Source organism: Excalfactoria chinensis, chromosome 12, assembly GCF_039878825.1.
Source record: "Excalfactoria chinensis isolate bCotChi1 chromosome 12, bCotChi1.hap2, whole genome shotgun sequence".
Taxonomy (NCBI): Eukaryota; Metazoa; Chordata; class Aves; order Galliformes; family Phasianidae; genus Excalfactoria; species Excalfactoria chinensis.
The window spans coordinates 10,277,855-10,297,404 of NC_092836.1; the positions used below are offsets into that span (position 1 = coordinate 10,277,855).

Sequence of the window (19,550 nt, forward strand, 5' to 3'; positions counted from 1 at the left end):
GAATAAAGAGAGCACAAGAGAAAAAGGAAGGAAAAGAGAAGAAAAAGAGAAATCAGTGATTTATGGAGGCCGCCTGCTGCTGCACAATATAGCTTTTTAGTATGACAAGTTTAGAAAAGTTCCTTAAAAATGGCTAGCATCTTAAATAGTGCAGTGCTGTCCCCTGTTGGGAACTGTGCTATTAAAGCAGAAGCACACATCCCCCCAAATAAAAACAAAGCAAGCCCCCTGAAGGCAGGATCCCCCCATAGAGCAGAGCTAAGCACAGACAGCTGCGCAGCAGCCAGGGTGTCACACAAGGCACTGCACAACATTATCCAGAACACACACCAATGGATGGGGCAGTGCTGGGCATACTTGAAAGGAGGAGACCAACAACCACACTTCCCAAATTCCTTGTGAAGAACATGCATCATTTTGCTGAGGTGGTTTTGAATACATAAGTTCACCTCAATAGCAAGTGATCTTCTTTACATTAGAACTTCAGAGTGCCTCCCAACAGAAAGCCAGTTGATGGAGGGGATCCTCCTTCAAAGGGGATCAAATACTAATTTGTGCACATTCCAAATCTCTTCCCCAAATCCAAGCTGCTCTCATCTGCTCCTTCATTTGTTGACAAGCCAAGCAGATCCAGCAGGCTGCAGTGTTGCCTCTTTTTTACTTATTACTACTTTTAACTCGCACAGTAACCCAGCAGAAACAAAGCAAGTGCAAGACAATAAACATTTCATGCCCATAAACACCTCCTTCTGAGGCCAAGGCATTTATGAGGCAGCCACAGCTCTCATTTGTTCTCAAGGGCTGCAAGCCTTCCCTGCCTCTCAGGGCCCCATTCCATCAGCAGCACTCTCACTAAGCAGGAACTCAACACAGGCCAGCTGTTATGATGATGATTATTTATTTGGGAAGATGTTGACAGGGCAGGAGGAACCTTCCTCCCGGTCACAGTTCAATGTCAGAGGGAGCAGACAGTGAAGTGTAACATGTATGAGATCTGCCATCATTCTGAAGGCACAGAGCAGCTATTTCAGGTAAGTGAGGGGTGATGTGCCACCCACTGTGTGCGTTTGCCCATCTTCATCCTTCACAACAGCTGAGAGGGGTGAGACAAAACATCTCCAGCTCAGCTAGGGGAAGCTTATCCCCTTCCTGCAGGGAGGTTTGATATACTGACATCAAGTCCTTGGCCAAACAACCTGACACACAAGAGGTGTTGACCAGCAATCACTGACCCATCTTGACTAATGCCTGATCTGAATAACATTTCTCTTCCCACTGATTTTTACAGTCTGGACAGATGTGCTTAGTGTTCTAGCAACATTTTAGCAATAGCAAGGCTGTCCATCCTCAGCAGACGGACAGGAAAAACGGCTCTTTATGGCATGATAATTCCAGCAGGTAGGTCACGTAAACCAGTAGCTCATTACTGGATGTGCATGTTGTCCTTGGGACACCTAAGCCACTAACTGACACGTCCCTGGTGGACAAGTACTTCCATGACAAAACAGTCACAGGGCACTGACTCAGTAACACTGGACAGTTGTTAAGAAGAGAGTGAGAAGAAACTCCTCACTAAGATGTGACTCCTGTTGTATGCCTATTAACTATAATGCACAACAGTAGAATTACACTGTTGCCAGCCTCAGGGCATCTAGTCTGCCAGTACTGCCAAAGGCTTTAATTTTGTCACCTTTGAGGAGGAAGAAAAAATACTACAACAGAAACAGATGGATGTAGTCCAGTGAAAGGGAAGAGGAAACTTAAAACAGGTTTTGATGCAATAGAAGATATTCCTGGGCTGGGAAAAATAATTGTGTTTGGAGGGAAGCACAGACTAAAAATATAATAAAATACAAAAATGAAAACCCTGGCTACTGGTTTAAGTTGTGCTACTTAAGTCTGAGCCAAGACTCTTAGTAGGTTTGCATTTATCATCACTAACAATAAGAGATGCAGCAAATCCAACAGTATTTTCAAAGTTTAAGGTAATTGTGTAAGAAATCAGTAACGTGCGGCTTCCTTCTTCCTAACCAAATTCCACTTCCAGCTCCCAGTTGCAGGTGTGAACATTATAAACCTGCCCCTGGACACAAGCCATCACTTAGCACCTTCAGTCAATACTGCTGTATTCTTCTGCTACAGCAAGTGGGTTACTTGGATAACCCAATGGACAGCTGAACAAATACTGAACATTATTACTGGGGTCAAAATCAAACCAAGATATTCCCTTTGACTGTACCAGAAGCAAATGGTTACTATTAAAATGGACCCTGGGGCCAAATTAGCAACTCCCATCCAAGGTATTTATAAGGGGGGAAAAAAAAAAAGTGACATGGTCTGCTTGAAGCAGACTCTGGTTGGATATGGGAAGAACATCAGCAAAGCTCCTGTACTTCTGAAAACCTCATGTTTGAACACTGGTTCTGTAAGCAGGGGATATTTTCCCACATATCAATGAAGTCATGAATACTGTGTCAGAGTAGTATTTCATACTTATGGACAGTTCTCAGTGTTTTCTTTTACCCGACTCATACACAGCACCACCTGCACTTCAAGTTTGTCCGTCATGGTCTGAAGAAACATGAATATAGTGGTTAACAATCAAAATATGGTTCTGCAGTGGGTAATGTTGGACAAAGGGATATGCACAATGAAGAAGTGGCCTGCAGACAGGCAACGCTTTTGGAACCTGAGTGAAATCAGTCTGAACGTGGATATCCATCACCTTTCCATGGACAGTGACACTGCTCTATGATTAACCTGACTACAGCGTGACCAGAGACTCAGGAATCCAGACTCCCAGACTGGGAGAGATCTGCTACTTAAGAACACAGAGTATTTTTACGGGCACTGCCAACTTTAGGAGTCAAAGATAGAGTGGGATATGTAAGAGATGAGAGGCAGCAGGTGCCCAAAACCTAAGACAGCTGTTGGCAACAACTTCTGCATTCATGTCTATATATAAAGAGCTCTGCAGCACATATTCTAACATCTTGATGACCAGACATCATCACTGAATAAGCAAAGAGTCATTTCTCCATAAGGCAATAATCCAACTCTGAGCTTTACCATCACAGTAGGAGCTAAAGAATTTGAAGAATAAATATTCAGTACCCACTCCAGACCCTTAAACACTTCCAGCTCAGTGGAAAATTGAAGTAGTATCAATATTAAATGTAATGAGAGTCAGAGATGTAACCAACTGACACAGGAGAGTAAGCAGAAAGAGACAACTGAACAGCAAACCATTTTGGGACAAGGCTGTGACAAAACTGCTCAACTAAAGTATACAGAGCACACGTGATTCTATAAATATGAAGATGGGAAGCATCAGAAAAACCCTCTGCCCTTTTACAACACAAGGACAACTGCAATTCTAATAGTTATGGCACTGCGGAAGATAGGTTTGCATTACTGACAGTTGATAGTTTTCATTTACAACAAAATAAAGAGAAGCCTGTTTCATAAAATCTAAAGTAAACCATCTGCTTTCATTGCTTGCTTTAATACATCAGCCTATTCCCACGTTTTCTTTTCCCATCACCACTTTTATACGCATACACACAGTTTCCATTTTGCAGGCTGCCAACAGCCAAGCACCCAATGCCTATAGGAATCATACAGCGCTGGCTCTCTAGCTGTACACCCAAGACACTTATTGCTGATAGCAGGTGAGTCAGCAACTCCCTCTAAATTTTCCCCTCCTTGCTTAATTCTCCACTCAGACTATTAGACATAAGGCTTCACAAGACCTCGACTAATTTAGCCAAAAGAAAAACAACTCGCAAGAGAGGGCACTGGGAAATTCTATTATTAATTATGACTTCCTATCCCAGAATGTATTTCAGACCCTACCGAGTCCACGAGGTATGTTCTCAAAATGCTAGAAGCAAAGGCCACTCAACTCCTCCTGGATTATTTCTAGCTCATAATCATTAATATAGACTCCCATTATGCCAGCCTAAGGGTGGCATATGGCTTTCTAGGGATAGTACAGAAAGGAGAAAATAACTGTTATGCATGCTTGCATTTCAGTCTCATTTCTGATCATGCATTTGGGTAAATAGCTTCTCTTGCAGGTCCTTAAATACCAAATACATTAGTTCCTAAGTCAAACATACTACTACATACTTCAAACACAACCACTGGCATGTAAGGAATCAGGACAGCTTGAACAATCAACCCATGTGCCTCCAAGCAGCAAAAACAATGAACCATGTGAGCTGAGAAGGAATTCCCAATCCACACTTGCTCCCAGACACTAACACAATTTTTACCAGTGCTTGAACAATACAGGTATTTATACACACCAGCCACTGACTATAGGCTTAATGCAGTACAATGAACCCAAAGTTTCTTCTACAAGATTAGAAAACTAATTTCTTAATATTTATAAAAAAAATAAATAAATACGTCAAATACCACACAGTTCAAGAGAAACAGAGTTGACTTTGAGGCTACTTTTTAATACAGGCAAAGACTGTCTTAATTACGTGCTTGAGTGAGAAAATTCTTGAAAACCTTCACTCAAGATGATGCATCCCATTTGTTTTAACAAATCCTTCTGCAGGCACAGACTCAGACTTCCAGACACAACAGTACGTATCTTAACCCACTATGAGTCCTGTAAATTTCCCTGTCCTGCCACTCTTTCATCCTACACACACACACAAAGCAAACTTCATGCAGCATTTCACAGTCAGTATCTTTCTAGAGTAAAATCCAACCTCTCAGTTCACCTAAATGTATGTGGGAAAGACAGAATAACAAAGATTTAGAATAAATCAAGAGGATTCTGAAGCCTTGCAGAAAGGGCCACAACAAATGTACTGTAGAGAGCTCAAAATAAGCATCACACTGGTACATATATTCATTCATGCTTGTAAGTAAAGTATTATCAAAGGAGGAAAGCAGAGTTAAAAATGAAGAAGGATACTAATAGACTGCCAGAAAGAAGAAAAAGTGAGAAGTGGAGGACTTGACCACAATCTCTCTCATTTCCATGATTACCATAGAGAGATCAGCAGTAAGCACTAAGTTCTCCTATAACCAGTTCTGAAAATGTACCTCAGACTTGGCCTGCAGCATTCCCTGCATCTTATGCCAAAGTCAGCGTTATGAAAAGCCTGCCAATTAAGTTGTGGTTTTGAGCTATAGACAAAATGTCCACTAGAGACTCTGGTTCTTGCTTCCAAAGCACTTGCATCCCACTGCACACTTTGAGAAGTGAATATGCTGGTACTCGGGTACATCTTCTCTTGGCTCCCACAAGGCTGAAATCAGAGAAAACGCTGCAAGGTTGCATGTTCAATGTAATCCAAGTATTTCATAATGAAATCAACCACACAAAAAAAAAAAAGAAAAGAAAAGAAGAGTGTACATTCAGCAACAAGGATTTCAGGCTATTGTAAAACTATATTCCTTATTTTTATATTGCAACCTCCAGGGCATGTTTATACCAACAGCAACTTGCAAATCCATGTCACTGCCAGCAGAATTTTGATTTCCATTTGAGAGGACAATTCGCAAATGGCTGTTTTCCACACCGTGCAAATGCTAAACATTTGTAAGAACTACAAGGATTCAATGCTGATTCAATGACCATTTTCTGCTACATACTCTTACTCAAGGCAGGGAGGCTGGAAAAATCAAAGACAAGACTGTTTCTCTTTCAAAGAAGCAGTAACTTGTCAGTCTCTGCATGGACCTGAAGCCAGGTGTTACTGCTGTCACAAGGAGGAGAGGACAGACTGAGCACGGCAGGAAGAGTTGAGGATGTTGATTTAAACCATTTTAACACTCCCTTCTCATTGGAGCTCCCGAAGCTCTAACAGGATGCCACATGGAACCAAAGTATTTACTCCTAGACCTTTCGATCAGATGCAAGAAGCCTGAAATGTAGCTTTAAAACACTGTATTGCTCTAAATATAGCAGTCAGATGACCTGACATGGCCAAGATTCATGCTTCATGAGTTTGCAAATTGAAAGAGTCAATCTAGCTCACAGTATCACAGAATCCTAAAGACAGATTGCTTTATTTATTGTGCTAGATACTATTTACAAACATATCTCCACACTGTTTGCCCTCTAATTACAGTTAGAGCGCACAGTCATTTACTTTGTGAGCTCCTTTTATACACTACACCTCTAAAAGTCAATGAAAGTAATTTTTAGAACCTGTTGATTGATTTATTGATCAAATAAGTTGACCAGTGCAGTAGACTAGAAATAACCAGACCGCTAAGTGATTTGACAAATATTCCTGGAGGCCTGTCATTAAAGGCCATGAAAGGAATGGAAAAAGAAATCCTGAAAGGTAGGTTCAGGCTTTTCTTTTTTAGAATCTGTACCAACAGTTGGCCCTACAACTTCACTCCATATGCAAGACTCCTTGAACAAGTACAGTCCAGTACTAAACTCACCAGAAGCAACGACATCAGCTCAGCTCCTTAAGAATCACAGAATCATTAAGGTTGGAAAAGATCTCTAAGATCACTAAGTCCAGCCATCAACCCACCCCCACCATGCCCATAACCACATCCCTCAGTGCCATCCCTCCATGGTTCCTAAACCTGAAAAGGGGTGAGAACTACATTCTATGGGAGTTTAGGACAAGAAAGGGAAACATATCGAACCATGGGCATGGGACAGAAGAAACGCAGGCAGTTATAACAGAATCACAGAATTGCTCAGGTTGGAAAAGACCTTAAAGATCATCGAGTCCAACCCCCACCTGACCATACTACCCTAACCAACAACCCTCTGCTAAATCATGCCCCTGAGCACCACATCTAAATGGTTTTTAAACACATCCAGGGATGGTGACTCAACCACCTCCCTGGGGAGCCTATTCCAGTGCTTAACAACCCTTTCTGTAAAGAACCATTTCCTGATACCCAACCTAAACCTCCCCTGGCACAATGTGTAGCCATTTCACCTCATCCTGTCACCAGTGAAAACAGACCAACCCCACTCTCACTGCAATCATCTTTCAGGTATTTGAAGAGAGCAAATGAAGTCCACGGGCAGCTTCCAGTGCTCTGAACAGACTATTGGTCATTCCAGGGTGAGACTTTGCCACAGCTTGCCATATGAACCCCAGTAATAAGAAGCTTATTCCCCTTGCAAGGGCTGAAAAATATAAGCCTCATCAATCAAGTGTTCACTGTGATGGTCTACTTCTTCCTATAGATTTAATTGTGATTTAATGAGGTTTTCAATGAAACATGCTGGCAGCTTTTCATAAAACTAAGCTGAACATAACTTGTACTCATTTACACTGCCCACCGACTTGTAAGAAGATTGGTCATCCAAATCAAGCAAGAATCAAATCGGGATTCAATTCTGCAGCATAAGAGTAGTTCCCTAAGAGGTACAGGAAAGGTAACCTAACAATGCAAGAAGCGAAAGGAAAAAGCTTGTCTTAATACTGGAGTTTGTACAATACTTCAGTTAATCTTTTTGCATTGTGGTATTGAGGAGTTTACATTTATCTCTAGAATAACATAGGAACCCAAGATGTCCAGGGATGTCAATAACTTCTTCTGCTAGCATAAAACTAAAGCTTGCAGGTATAGACAGAATAAATCAGCAATATCAAATTCACTATCTGTCATAACCTCCCAGTATTCCTGAAAGTGAACGCCACGCTTAGCAAAACAACCTCTAGAATAAAACTCTTTAAAAGCATATTTATCTCACAATAATATCTTTCCTGTCACGTTGTGTATATACACACACACAACATATGTAAAAACAAAAACAAAAGAAAAACCCACTCAAAGAACCAATGCTCCTGCATTCCATTTTCCATGTGATGTTGGTTACACACCTACAGAGACCTTACATCATTCTAAAGGCCCAAGCTTTCCTTCTCATTAGTACCGCCAACACGTTGCCCTGAGCTGTGGTCATACAACCTTCTGCACCTTCTCACTCTATTGAATCAATCTCCCCTGGCAACTCCTGGTGTGGCACTACTCTGCTCCCCCTGCCTCCAGCTCTTCTTCCCTCACTAATTCTGTGCTCAGAACTGTGAAGCACAAAATTAGACGTTTCAAATTAAGCAAGGAGAGAGAATGAGAGAACCTTATTAAATCAACATTAGCATCAGAGTGTCTTCAAAAGAGAAACTCAATTGTAAAATATTACTCTGCTCTGCAAAGCTCTTTCTGTTGACAGAAACGGCGGGCAGGCAGCAGCAGGGCCCTGCTGTACCCCCACATCTCCGTGCCATCACCTCACAGAATACAGCCCTAGAGGAAGCAGGGCTTACCATGAAATTACAAGCACTGGCATTGACAGGTAAGAAGGACAAGGAAAGACAAGGTTTACTGATATCATGTTGGGGAAAAGGAAAAAAAGTAAAACCACACTCTGAAAAAGCACATTAACACAAAGGCAGACAGCCTCCCTTCTCCTCCCAAGCCTTCCACAATACCACTCGCCCCCTCAAGTCACCTTACAAGTTACAGTCATTTCTTTACTTCACACAATAATGCAGAGCCATTTCAAGTTTTAGTTTCCATCAGCAGCCCCTAACAATCAAAAGCACTGACGCAACAGTGATAGTGAGTGTGGTTTGTTCCAAAACACCTTTACTTTCTGACGTGAACCTGCAACTCCTGGCTACATATGGTTACCCACAGGAAGAATATGGAGGACAAAAATGACACCCACAAGAACAGTGACGAGATGCTAACTTGGTAGCTAAAAAGCCTTCTATTCTACATACTTGTTTTGTAAAATGAATTGCTTCATTTCCACCTCTAAGGGCATCAGTAGCAATACAAGACTGCTAGGAGCTTTCCAAAAGGAAAGGGTCCAGCGAAAACAAGCAATTAGAGAGCTGAGAAGTGGGGAGAACGGAAGTCAAAAGGAAGCAGTGAACCTGGTGGTAAGAAGCATTTACTGATGTCAGCTGAACTGTCTGCCCCGTTCTTTTCCTCCAGGAAAGGGCAACACTAAGCAAAATCTGACTTTTTTCTTTTTTAATTAACCTATTTCCTGCTGCAGCCATTTGTCTTCTAGGCTTTCCCCAGCACACTGAACACAGAACCTGCAGCCTTTGAGTCCAAACCCTTGCTTCCATAGGGGTTACCACGCAGCACCTTTAATTCTGCAGGGAAGGAACTGTGCTGATGAATAGCTAAACTGAACTATAATGATAGTGGTTCATGAAGCTAAGCACTAAACACTGATCAAAAGTAACAAATTAATGACATTCCTAAATATGAATGCATGGTTCTCCTGCAAGGCCTTTTGTACACAGAACACCAAGGATGTCAAAATGAAGGAGTACCGCTTAGGTAAAGGAAAACTACACTCATTTCAGAACATTCACTGGGATACAGTCTCATTTTCTGCCAACACCAAGTCACAAGCTGCCATTTACATGCCCATCTTCAGCTCTATAATCAATGGCTCCATTCTGAGACTTGGTCAGGAAGCAGTCACCTTTTACCTGCCACACAAAATGGACAACTAAGAGAAGAACAAATAGCAAAGACTGAATTGTTGTACCACTTCCACTGGATAAATCTGTTTCTTACAAATCAAAAGTCAATTTGATAAGTCAGCAGATACCAACCTAAGAAGCAAACAATGTAATACGTGGGCATTTGAAGTCACTTGTAACTGGAAGCTTAGAAAACCTTTAGAAGAAAGGCACAGTAGTTTTAAAACCCTGAAAAAACACCGAGAACTGAACAGAGGGTTCTGGGGTTTTTCTGTTTTGCAACTGCAGAAGAAAGTATTTTCATCATTCACATCCTTGTGCAGATCATGGAAGGGAGAGCATTCACAATGCAGCAATGCTTGCCTGCTAATATCCCCCCCCAACAAAGACCACCAGAAAATTACCTCAGATCTAAGTATAACAGAACGAGAAGTTACACGCATCTGAGAGGACGAGAAAGATGGAGCAGCAATCAGCAAGTACATAGTTTTAAAATCTGTTTCCTTCTTCAGTCTGTGAGGAACTCCTCAAGCAGCCCCCAAGAGTGGAAAGCCATCCACCAAACCCAGGGAACTAACACTACCTACGAACATCAGGGTGGAAAGCCTGCTGCAAGGATTCTGAAGAAAGGAACAGAAACACAGAAAAAGAAGAGGCAAAACAGACAAAAACAACGCAAGCAGACACAGCAGCATTCCTTTTCATTACTTCTGGCTGTAACACTTAGCCCACTTCTGAGACACCAGTAAAATGGATCCATCTCATCATTGTTCAATTTTTCAAGCAGCAAATCGGGAATTAATATTCACGGGTTCCATGACTGACATAATTGCAATTTAAAAAGGGCAATTAATCATCAGCCACACTGGCAGCTGACTTGCCAGGCTGGGATCCTCTCTTTCCACACCTGCTAACAAACTCAAGAAGCAAAAGATTACATACACAAATCCAGGCAGTGCCATTCTCTCCTTTAGCCCCACGTTTCTTCCACATCCTCAGGCTGCACAGAGTATGTTTATTTTGTCATTATCCACAAACACACACAACTGATTTGAATCATTTACACTTACCCCAGGAGCTCTCACAGGATGCCCACGCCATCCCCTTCACCACATGCATAAAGTGATATTTACCTCCATGTGTTTCTGAAAAGGTTTGCCAGTATGCTCTAAGCAAAACCAAAAGCCCAAGCACCTGTTCTGGGATTCGTTCTGCCACCTTTAAAATCTTTAGACATAAGCACACGTAATTAGCACTGTAATCCATGGATTAAAGAAGAAGCATCCCAAAGCTGGGCAATGATGGTTAGCTTTCTGGAAAGAGAGTTTCAAGAGACTAAATTTCTACTGGGTGAGTATATAAATTCCTGTAGGAAGCATAGCCCTTAATATAGCCTTTCCTGAGAGGGAGAAAGCCAAAATGACCACCACACACCAACCTATTTTATCCAGCACATATATAAAACATCAATGGTAAGTACCACTGAAAACAAGCCTATGATTGATAGAAAGATTTAGAGATCAACAAACTGTGAAGTCTTCAAGTGACACACTTAAGACAAGGTCTTTGGGCCAAAGAAAATATACAGCATTCCTCTAGGCCAAAGAAATCTTGCTTTAACAGGTGCAACTGCTGCCAGCCAAGTGCAGTGGATACATGGCGACTGAGGAAGCTTGTTGTAACACAAGCTGTATATTCCTCCCTTCCTCATTCCTGCCAGTCAGCAAACAGAAACTGGCTTTCATCATTACAGTACAGGAAAAGATCTCAATGTTTTTGTATGTAATTTCACTCCTAAGAACTGTCCACATGGAAACTGGAACACAATTCCGTACTGCACATCTCGGTCAACATTTCAGACAAAGGTACCTGGCAAAACATTTCTGCCAGCAGATAACACCAATAAACGGCCTCATTTCCACCCACTAAAAGATAATAAACAGACCTTGCTTCTTTATGCTGTCCTCACTTCTGTCAGGTCCCTCTCACAGTTTGCTATCTTTATGACACATGCTCCAGGTTCTCTTCATTCACAAGCCTCAGGGCATCACTGCAAGTTAAACAAGGTGCCTATAACCCAGTTCTCTCAGCTATATGAAACTGGGCAAGCACAATCAGGAGCCCCCTCTAGCTTTTTCCTCATTCAGATATTGCAAGATTTTTAGAAGTCTCAAAAAAAACCATTTTGTTCCCAGGCCTTTACCTTCCAGTGACACAAATCTGACACTGCCCATTTGTCCTTGGTTTGGAAAGGACTGACCACATCTTCTCCACTAACAAAAAACACTCCTTATCAGATGAGAGAGTGTGGTGTTAAGAAACAGCAGGTATTTCACTCAGCTATGTATCCTCTCCCAACTTAGGAGTAAACAACTTGTGTCTCAGTGGCATTTCCTCGTAATGACTGGCTGGATCAAAGACTTCTACTGGGCTCTTCTGTGCTCAGAGTGGGTGTTTACAGAGTTGGAAGCTTGAAGGCTAAAAGAAAAAAAGAGAAAGAGAAATAGGAAGATTTTCTCTCAAACAAAGCCAGGGCTCCTGGGCTGCTGCCCAAGATCACGGTCACCTCATTTCTTAAATTTCTTCAGAAGAAAAACAAATACTCATGCTTCCAAATTTTCTTAAGACCCGCAAGCGTAACTCCTCCAATCAGCATTTGCTCACATGTTTATCTTCAAGCTTGTGTTATGATAAGCTTTCTCCTTCTCAATATCTCACTCCACTTCAGTAAGAGCCACTAACAGGAGACAGAGACCAAAATCTTCCCTTTCTCTGTTGCCTACATTTAGTAATCAGCAACTGCCTGAGTACTGTGAGGCCCAAAGCACTGCCACGTTATTACGCACTTATCTCTGCAAAACCACCCTGCACAAGCGACAACTTCCAGGCAGGGGGGAGGGGGAATTGTGCAGCTTTGCGATAATTAAAGCATAGACGAGTGTCACTGCTGTAGATAATTATGCATTAGCAGTGAAATTACTTAATGGAATAAAATAAACTAAGCCAAATGATTTGTTTTAAAGAGAATTTAGGGTCTGCAAAAGGTGCCTGACTAACAGCCCAGGAGGGAGACAATGACAGCTCACTGTCATTCACAACAACAATACAGTATCATAACAGCCCCGATGGGCTCCCACCTCAGACCCAGGGACAGACAGAATGGAGGACGAGCTGAAGAGAATTTCAGCCTCCCCAGCCATTCAGTCTCCAATCAATCCAGCGAGTGCCATCCTGGGATCTACCAGCCTTGAGGGAACCACTGGTTGGGATCATTTCCTAAGCAAAGACTCCAGCTCCTATGGGTCAAATTAATGCAATCCACAGGTCTCCCATAGCTCAACCCCCACTAACAGCCACCAGACAAACCACCTTTAATCAGTGCCAATAAAGACAAGACTCCAGTCAACACAAATAATAGGATGAGTAGGTTCCTGACCTATAAAACCCTCTTTTCTCTTACCAAGTCCATGAGGTCTCCTGGGCCTGTCATCCTCACCTTACCAAATGCACTCCTACATGGCCTTCCACCACCACTCTTGTCTAGATGGCTCTCTACAGCATCCTCCTGCTCACTACAACAAGGACTCTCAAGGTCAGTTAGGATTTATAAGGGAGCCATTTCATCCTTTCTGCTCCTCTGGCTACATTCCTTCCTAAAAGCTGCTGAACATTGGAGATTCTGCGGGGTCTGAAAGCCCTGCCAACACCAGGGCCAATTAGGAGTTTCAGGATGATGCATATTAAAGTTATTATGGGAGGCAGTTATGCAGCCAGAATAAATCTTAACTGAACCTTTAAGTGGTTTTTATAACTCTTGTTTCTCCCTCTTGAAAACAGATGAAAAGATACAAATCTCCTCCCTAAAAATCTGCAGGGATCCAAGCCAACCACCAGCTTCTCTCTCAAGAGAAGATTCTGCTCTGAACGCAGCAGCAATTCATTTTGTTCGAGGCCAGCTAGATCACCTTTGATTTAAACTCCAAACCACTCAAGTCAGTCAAAAACAATATCAGTAAAGACCGATCCAAGATACCGCTTCTACAGGAGTACAGCACATGTATAGAATCACAGAATCATTAAGGTTAGGAAAAGATCTTTAAGGTCATCCATCCAACCACCAACCCATCCCCACCACTTCTGCTAACCATGTCCCTCAGTGCCACATCTCCACAGTTCTCGAATACCTCCAGGGACAGTGATTCTATCACCTCACTGAGCAGCCTGTACCAACGCACTTCTGCTCCTTCTGAGACAAATTTTTTCTGAAATCCAACCTGAAACTGCCATGGTGCAACCTGAGGCCATTAACTCTTGTCTTGCCACTGTTACCTGAGAGAAGAAACCAACTCCACCTCTCTACATCTCTAACTTCTGCTGAAACTCCACTCTTTCTTCAGTACAGGCATTCTCAGTCTGCAGATAACTGAATAGAAACAATTTTATTTGTTTTAAGCATATTTAGCTTCGTAGATTACGTAAGATTAGAGAGCGAAGATACAGGTCAAAGCAGCAACTCTTGAAGAAGATCAGAGGAATGGAGGCAGCCTAGACACCAAGCATGAGATTTCATTAAGACAGCATCTGCTGCTATCCCCTCCCACCACTTCCAAAACCAAGCTTACTGTCAGCAGCAGCTATCTACCCCTCTAAAAAGTACTAATTGAAACAAGAGTGCCAGAGACCAAAGAGGAATCTGAGGTGGTTAAGAACATCCCATATCATTTGAAAGAAACATGTAGTCCCGACAACCACCCTGTCCTTTCTCTGCAGCCTTAGCACACAGCAAACACCCAAGCTGCTACACCCATGCATTTCAGCAAGACAGCGTGCCCCAGAGAGCACGGCAAGGAGATAGAAGCAGGTTCACTCAACACAGATCATCAGTTTATAAACTATGTCAGCACGCAGTGCCCTCACAGTTCTAAGCGATGTATTTCCACAGAAACCAACGGACTGCAACACACAGGGTAAACTCATTCTGAAAAACATTACAGTAATTCCAGGAGAAGATACAGTCAGAATGAAAACAAGTAAAAACTTTGAGATGTATCATTGGTATGCAAGCAATCTGAGAGCTCAGCAGTTCCTGGCCAATTCCTGGCAGAGCCATCGTGGGTGTCCTTTCACTGCCACCTTCTGGAAATTCTCGAGGCTTCTTTGAAACTGCTCTTGACAGTAGGAAAAACCATATGAGCTCAGTGAAGGTATCAGCCCTTTCAGGCAGCCAAAATGTATTGTGCAAATCGCCAGTCCCAAAGTAAGAGCGCTACACCTAGAATCACATCCCAAAGAATGGAACAGCAGAACAGCCCACAAGATCAACACACGGAGCAGCCCAGGCTGAGCAGTGGTTCTGACCCCAAGAAGATCCGTAATTCATCTCCCAGATTCTACACAAGCAACAGATTTTTTTCCCCAGATCTTAAGTTCAAAGGGTTACTAATGAGAAAGTGCTGCTTATTAGACTCCATTTGCACCGACTCATTTTAGAGACTCACTCAAAAAGCCAAACTCGTTCCTTCAAAAAAAAAAAAAATTGCTTCACTAAAAATGAGAGGTTTCCTAAGAATTCAGAGTCAATGCTGAAATTAAAAACACACAGTAATAATGTACAGATCAAAAAAGACATCCTAATATCACTTTTTTTAATCTATGCTCACAAGTACACAAGATGTACCATTACATTGGCTTGCCAGTAGATGACTGGAATTATCAAGCAGGAAATTTAAGTTCAAATCTGTCTGCATTACAGCTCTTAAAATAGGCAAATGACTTGCTGAACTCAACACTGAAGCCCAACCAAGCTCAAGAGCAACATCTGCTGGCCAATGAGCAGCAGCATCAGACTAGTTTGATATGGAAAGGCTTTGTTTTTTAACAAAGATGTCAGTTTTCACTGCAGCTTAAGAATGCCAGTGAGGCGTATCTCATGTGCTATAAACAGACATAACTGTTAAACATTAAAACAACCTAAAGGCAGAACTTGGTCTGTTCTTGTATGTACACGTGCAACTGGACAAATCCGTCATCTACCATTACCTACCTCCAAGACATTTGGCATCAAAATACTGAAATTACGATGGGTTTAAAGTTCACGTTAATCAGACTGTGTTGGAGAAAATCTTCCATCTAACTTCTCCAGCTCCATCTGAAGACAACCCAAGGCACCACTTGAACTACTTCCTTTCCTAAGGGAGCAGTCAACATGGGAAAGGCCTGAGGCAGCAAGGTATTTACCAACCACGAGTCCCATCCACACAAATGACATTGGTAGCAAAGACAATTAAAGCTCCTCTCCCTCCAGGTGCCTTATCACATTCCTTAGTAACCTTACAAAGTAAGCCTGCTACAGCAGAATGACATTAGAGCCTGAGCAGGGCTAATGGCTTCACTTTATTCGAGCACAAACTGATACTCCAGATTAATTACAATGAAAACTCATTTCTACCCCAGATGCACAGAACTTGGCAAAGTACATCTAGGCTATTCTAAAGAAAAGAAAACGCAAGTGGTGGCTGTTAGCAGCTTTAAGACTGCAATTATACCTTCTTCAGCATCTGGAACAAGGCCATGGTGACCTAAGAGCCTACCTGGTGGCTGCACAGATTATCTGCTGGCTGTTCAGTAGCAAAAGGTGTTGATGCATCTCACTTGTGTTACCAGTAAAAGGAAGAGTGTTAAGTTCCTATTGGAATGCAGAGAACCACCCCTGACAGGTCACCCTCTAACAGGATACCACAGGCAAGTAGGTTTTTAACCTGCAGTAGCACAAAGCTTTGAAAAGTTACACTCTAAAGGCTGAGCCTTGAGCAGGAAATGGCTGCAGAGGTGGGAAGGGCAACTTTTTCAATGATAGAAAACTACAGGCTGGACTGACATTCATTATCTTTAAAGATTCAGTTTGCTTTGCAGTTTAAGTCTCTTGTGCTTTTGTCAAGTTTTGTGCCTAAAAAATAAAATATTTTATTTTGGAAAAAAAAAATAAAAAAAGTCAAGGAGTAGGTCCTAAGAAATACTGGTGTTTAATTGCAACACACACACGGTTCTGTTGCTTAAGGAGGGAAAAATAGAAAGCAATCCCAATCTTCCATTCCCTTATTTAGCTGTTGGAATGAGACAGCATTAAAGGAAAATATAAAATGACTGATTGCTCGGGTCTGCAGCAGGGAAAAGAACATCCTTCGTGAAGAATCACTTGTGCATTGGACATTGAGGAACTACAGAGGGGAGACTGTTTCAGCTGGATATTGCCAAATTGCAGCCATAGCAAGATGAACGCTGAGGAACAAATCCAGTCTGCTCAGAAGCCAGAGAGAATGGAAAAGGAGAGAAGAGATATGAACCTAACTGCACAGAAAAAGAAAGGGGCTTCAAGTTACCTGCTAGACAGTGAACAACACTTTCCACGGCAAAAGCATCAGGCTGAAGATACAGTGAGCATACATGGCAAGCTAATTCCTAATTGCATGAGCACTGGTTATTTAACAAACATATCCTTAGTCTAATGTACTATTTGGGCAAGTATTAAACTGTGGAGCTTTTTACGTTTGGACAGTAATTATATACAGGCCTGCTCTATCCATCTGTTTGATCAGCTTTTACTCTCAACTCACAAAGCATCAACCTTCAAGTTTGCCCACCATCATCATATCTTTGAGGATAAAAAGCCCCCAGTGCGACATGCAGACACGAAGACAAAAGCCAGCTAAGTTCTCCAGTTCCTTCTCTCCCTCATAGCCTTGCAGGTGTTCTATTTTTATTGTCTAAAAAAATCAAAGAGAAAGTCATAAGCTCATTTCCTCTCCCTTAGTACAGTTCCTTTTAAGAAGCTACTCTCCATCATGCCTTACTCAGTACTCATAAATAATAGAGGTAATTGCAGATGGCCATAACAAATAAGTACAGAAAGCATACGTATATAGTACAAAGTAAACAATAAAAATTCTGAGGTGTTCCAAAAGCAGAAGGAATTCCTGGCAAATAGCAGCAACGGCATCCATGTCATGTTTTTACTTGATGCGAGTCAATCAGAGTGCCAAAAATAATACAGGACAGACTTTAGACAAAGCTAAATGAAGCTGCTGGCAGCTCGCTCCCTTCTGATCCCCCTCCCCATGAGCAACATGCATAGCTATTTCTTCTCTATGAATTTGTATTAGGAAGCAGGAATGCTGCTCATGGAAAGATAGACTTAAAACTGCTGAAACTCCAAAATCCATCAGCAGCATGCAATTAGGAAGATATTATGCTGACTGTAATAAGAAACTCTAAGAGAGTCCACCCAGCTGCCCAAGAGTTAACATAATGCATTTCTCATCAAAACCTCTTCCAAGAGGTTAAGCACACAATAGACTATCTAAAGCACAGCTAGACAGCCTGCTTGAAATTCCACACATGTGCCTCGGCAATGTATTTCTATTAATGTCCAGTGTGTGTCAGCGTGAAGATAAGGTACCAACATCATGTCCAACCAGCCAGCTAGAGAATGGGACGCCGTGTAAAACATTGTCTGATACTTCGAATCGCAGAGAACAGCGGTGCTTGCAATCTTGCCCTCTGCACACACAGCTGATAACACCACCAGCGAGCAGCACAGAGCCAACCCCTGCAGTTTGGGGAAGAGACAGAGGGAGAGGGAAGCAAATAAGGACAAAAAAAAAAACTTCATCAGTGAACAGACGCAGGTTTTAGGAAGCCCAGCAGAAGCTGAGGGAATAAATGAACTGGGAAAAGCCTCAATGAAATTTGTTCTTTGTGTGAGATTGCTTTACTTCTCATCTTTAAAGAAAGAGAAAGGAATAACATCAGTGCTTATTTTGATTTCTCCCATCATACCATGTACGCTCAGCCAGTACGATGCAACTCAGCTAGCACTGAAGACTTGCTGAAGACACTTCATTTGAGGAGCTGCACCTCTGATCAGGACACAGCTGCTCTATCCAGAGCCTGAGAAACCCACCTGTTACCTCAGCAGCTGCAGCACAGGAACCCACTGCGATACCCTGAAGGGCTGTGCTGTGCATGGGTACACACAGATAGTGCTCCAGACTGCTAGGAAGCTGACTGACTGAACACCTTATCAATACACCATCTATATTCCTCCTTTCTGTCTCATTAAAACATCTGCTTTAACACAACTGTCAGTCCTTCTTACCAAGATCCAGAAAGCCTCTGCAGCTTCCCTCTCTCTCAGCATCCCTAGAGCACGATGCTCTCCCCAACTCAGGTATGAGCAGCTTCCTTACCACCCTCTCCACTGCCAGACAGGGACACTTCAAGACATACAGACTGAGGCTCCAAGGCAAGGAGAAGCATCAAATTAAGTTCTCGTGGTGTTCAAGGAATGACAGAAATGACATCCAGTGTCAGGTCACCTACCTCACATCTGAGTGCAACATCAGTATGTTTTCCACTCACTGCAGACTTATTTCATAGCAATTATATTAGCCCTTCAAACTCATTATCTCGCTCTCTTTTGAAGTAAGACTTTAATTCTGAAACATCAAGAAAATTTTGAACCTTTTTCCTAAGGATCATCAGTTCAGGTTTCAAACACTGTCGCTCTGTAGCAGAATACAAGGAATACTGGAAAAGCATAACCAAATAATAAGCTAGATACAACCATTTGAGTCACACAGCCATTTGAGTCACAAGAGACCCCTAAAGGCCATCTGGTCCAGCCCTCTGCAATGAACAGGGACACCCAGAGCTCTATCAGGTGCTCAGAGCCCATCCAGCCTGACCTTGGCTGTCTGCAGGGGTGGAACACTGCTTCTCTGGGCAGCCCGTGCCACAATTCACTCTTTGTCTGTAGTACCCCAAAAACACAGAAGAGAAAAGCAAAATCATAACCCAAAAAATAAAGTTTAACCAAGTTAACAGGAACTATATTGTGGTAACACTCTCAGCCTTTACTACCTACAACAAATTCATTCCATGATAACACTTCTGCACAATACTGGCTCATAGAAAAGCAAAGCCCACTACCACTACTACACCCTAATGCATTCCTGAGTGTAGTATCTGCTCACAGACAGGAAGAAAAGGAAGGCTAATCCTATCTTTTGCTTCTTAAAAGTCAGAATGACTTTC

At 42.3% G+C, this 19,550-nt stretch overlaps 1 protein-coding gene across 8 annotated transcripts in view; it reads right to left on the reverse strand.

The window, feature by feature from the left end:
* Positions 1-19,550, reverse strand: part of CHCHD6 (coiled-coil-helix-coiled-coil-helix domain containing 6) — a 100,575-nt gene that overhangs the window by 71,483 nt on the left and 9,542 nt on the right. The gene's annotated exons all lie outside the window — the stretch shown is intronic.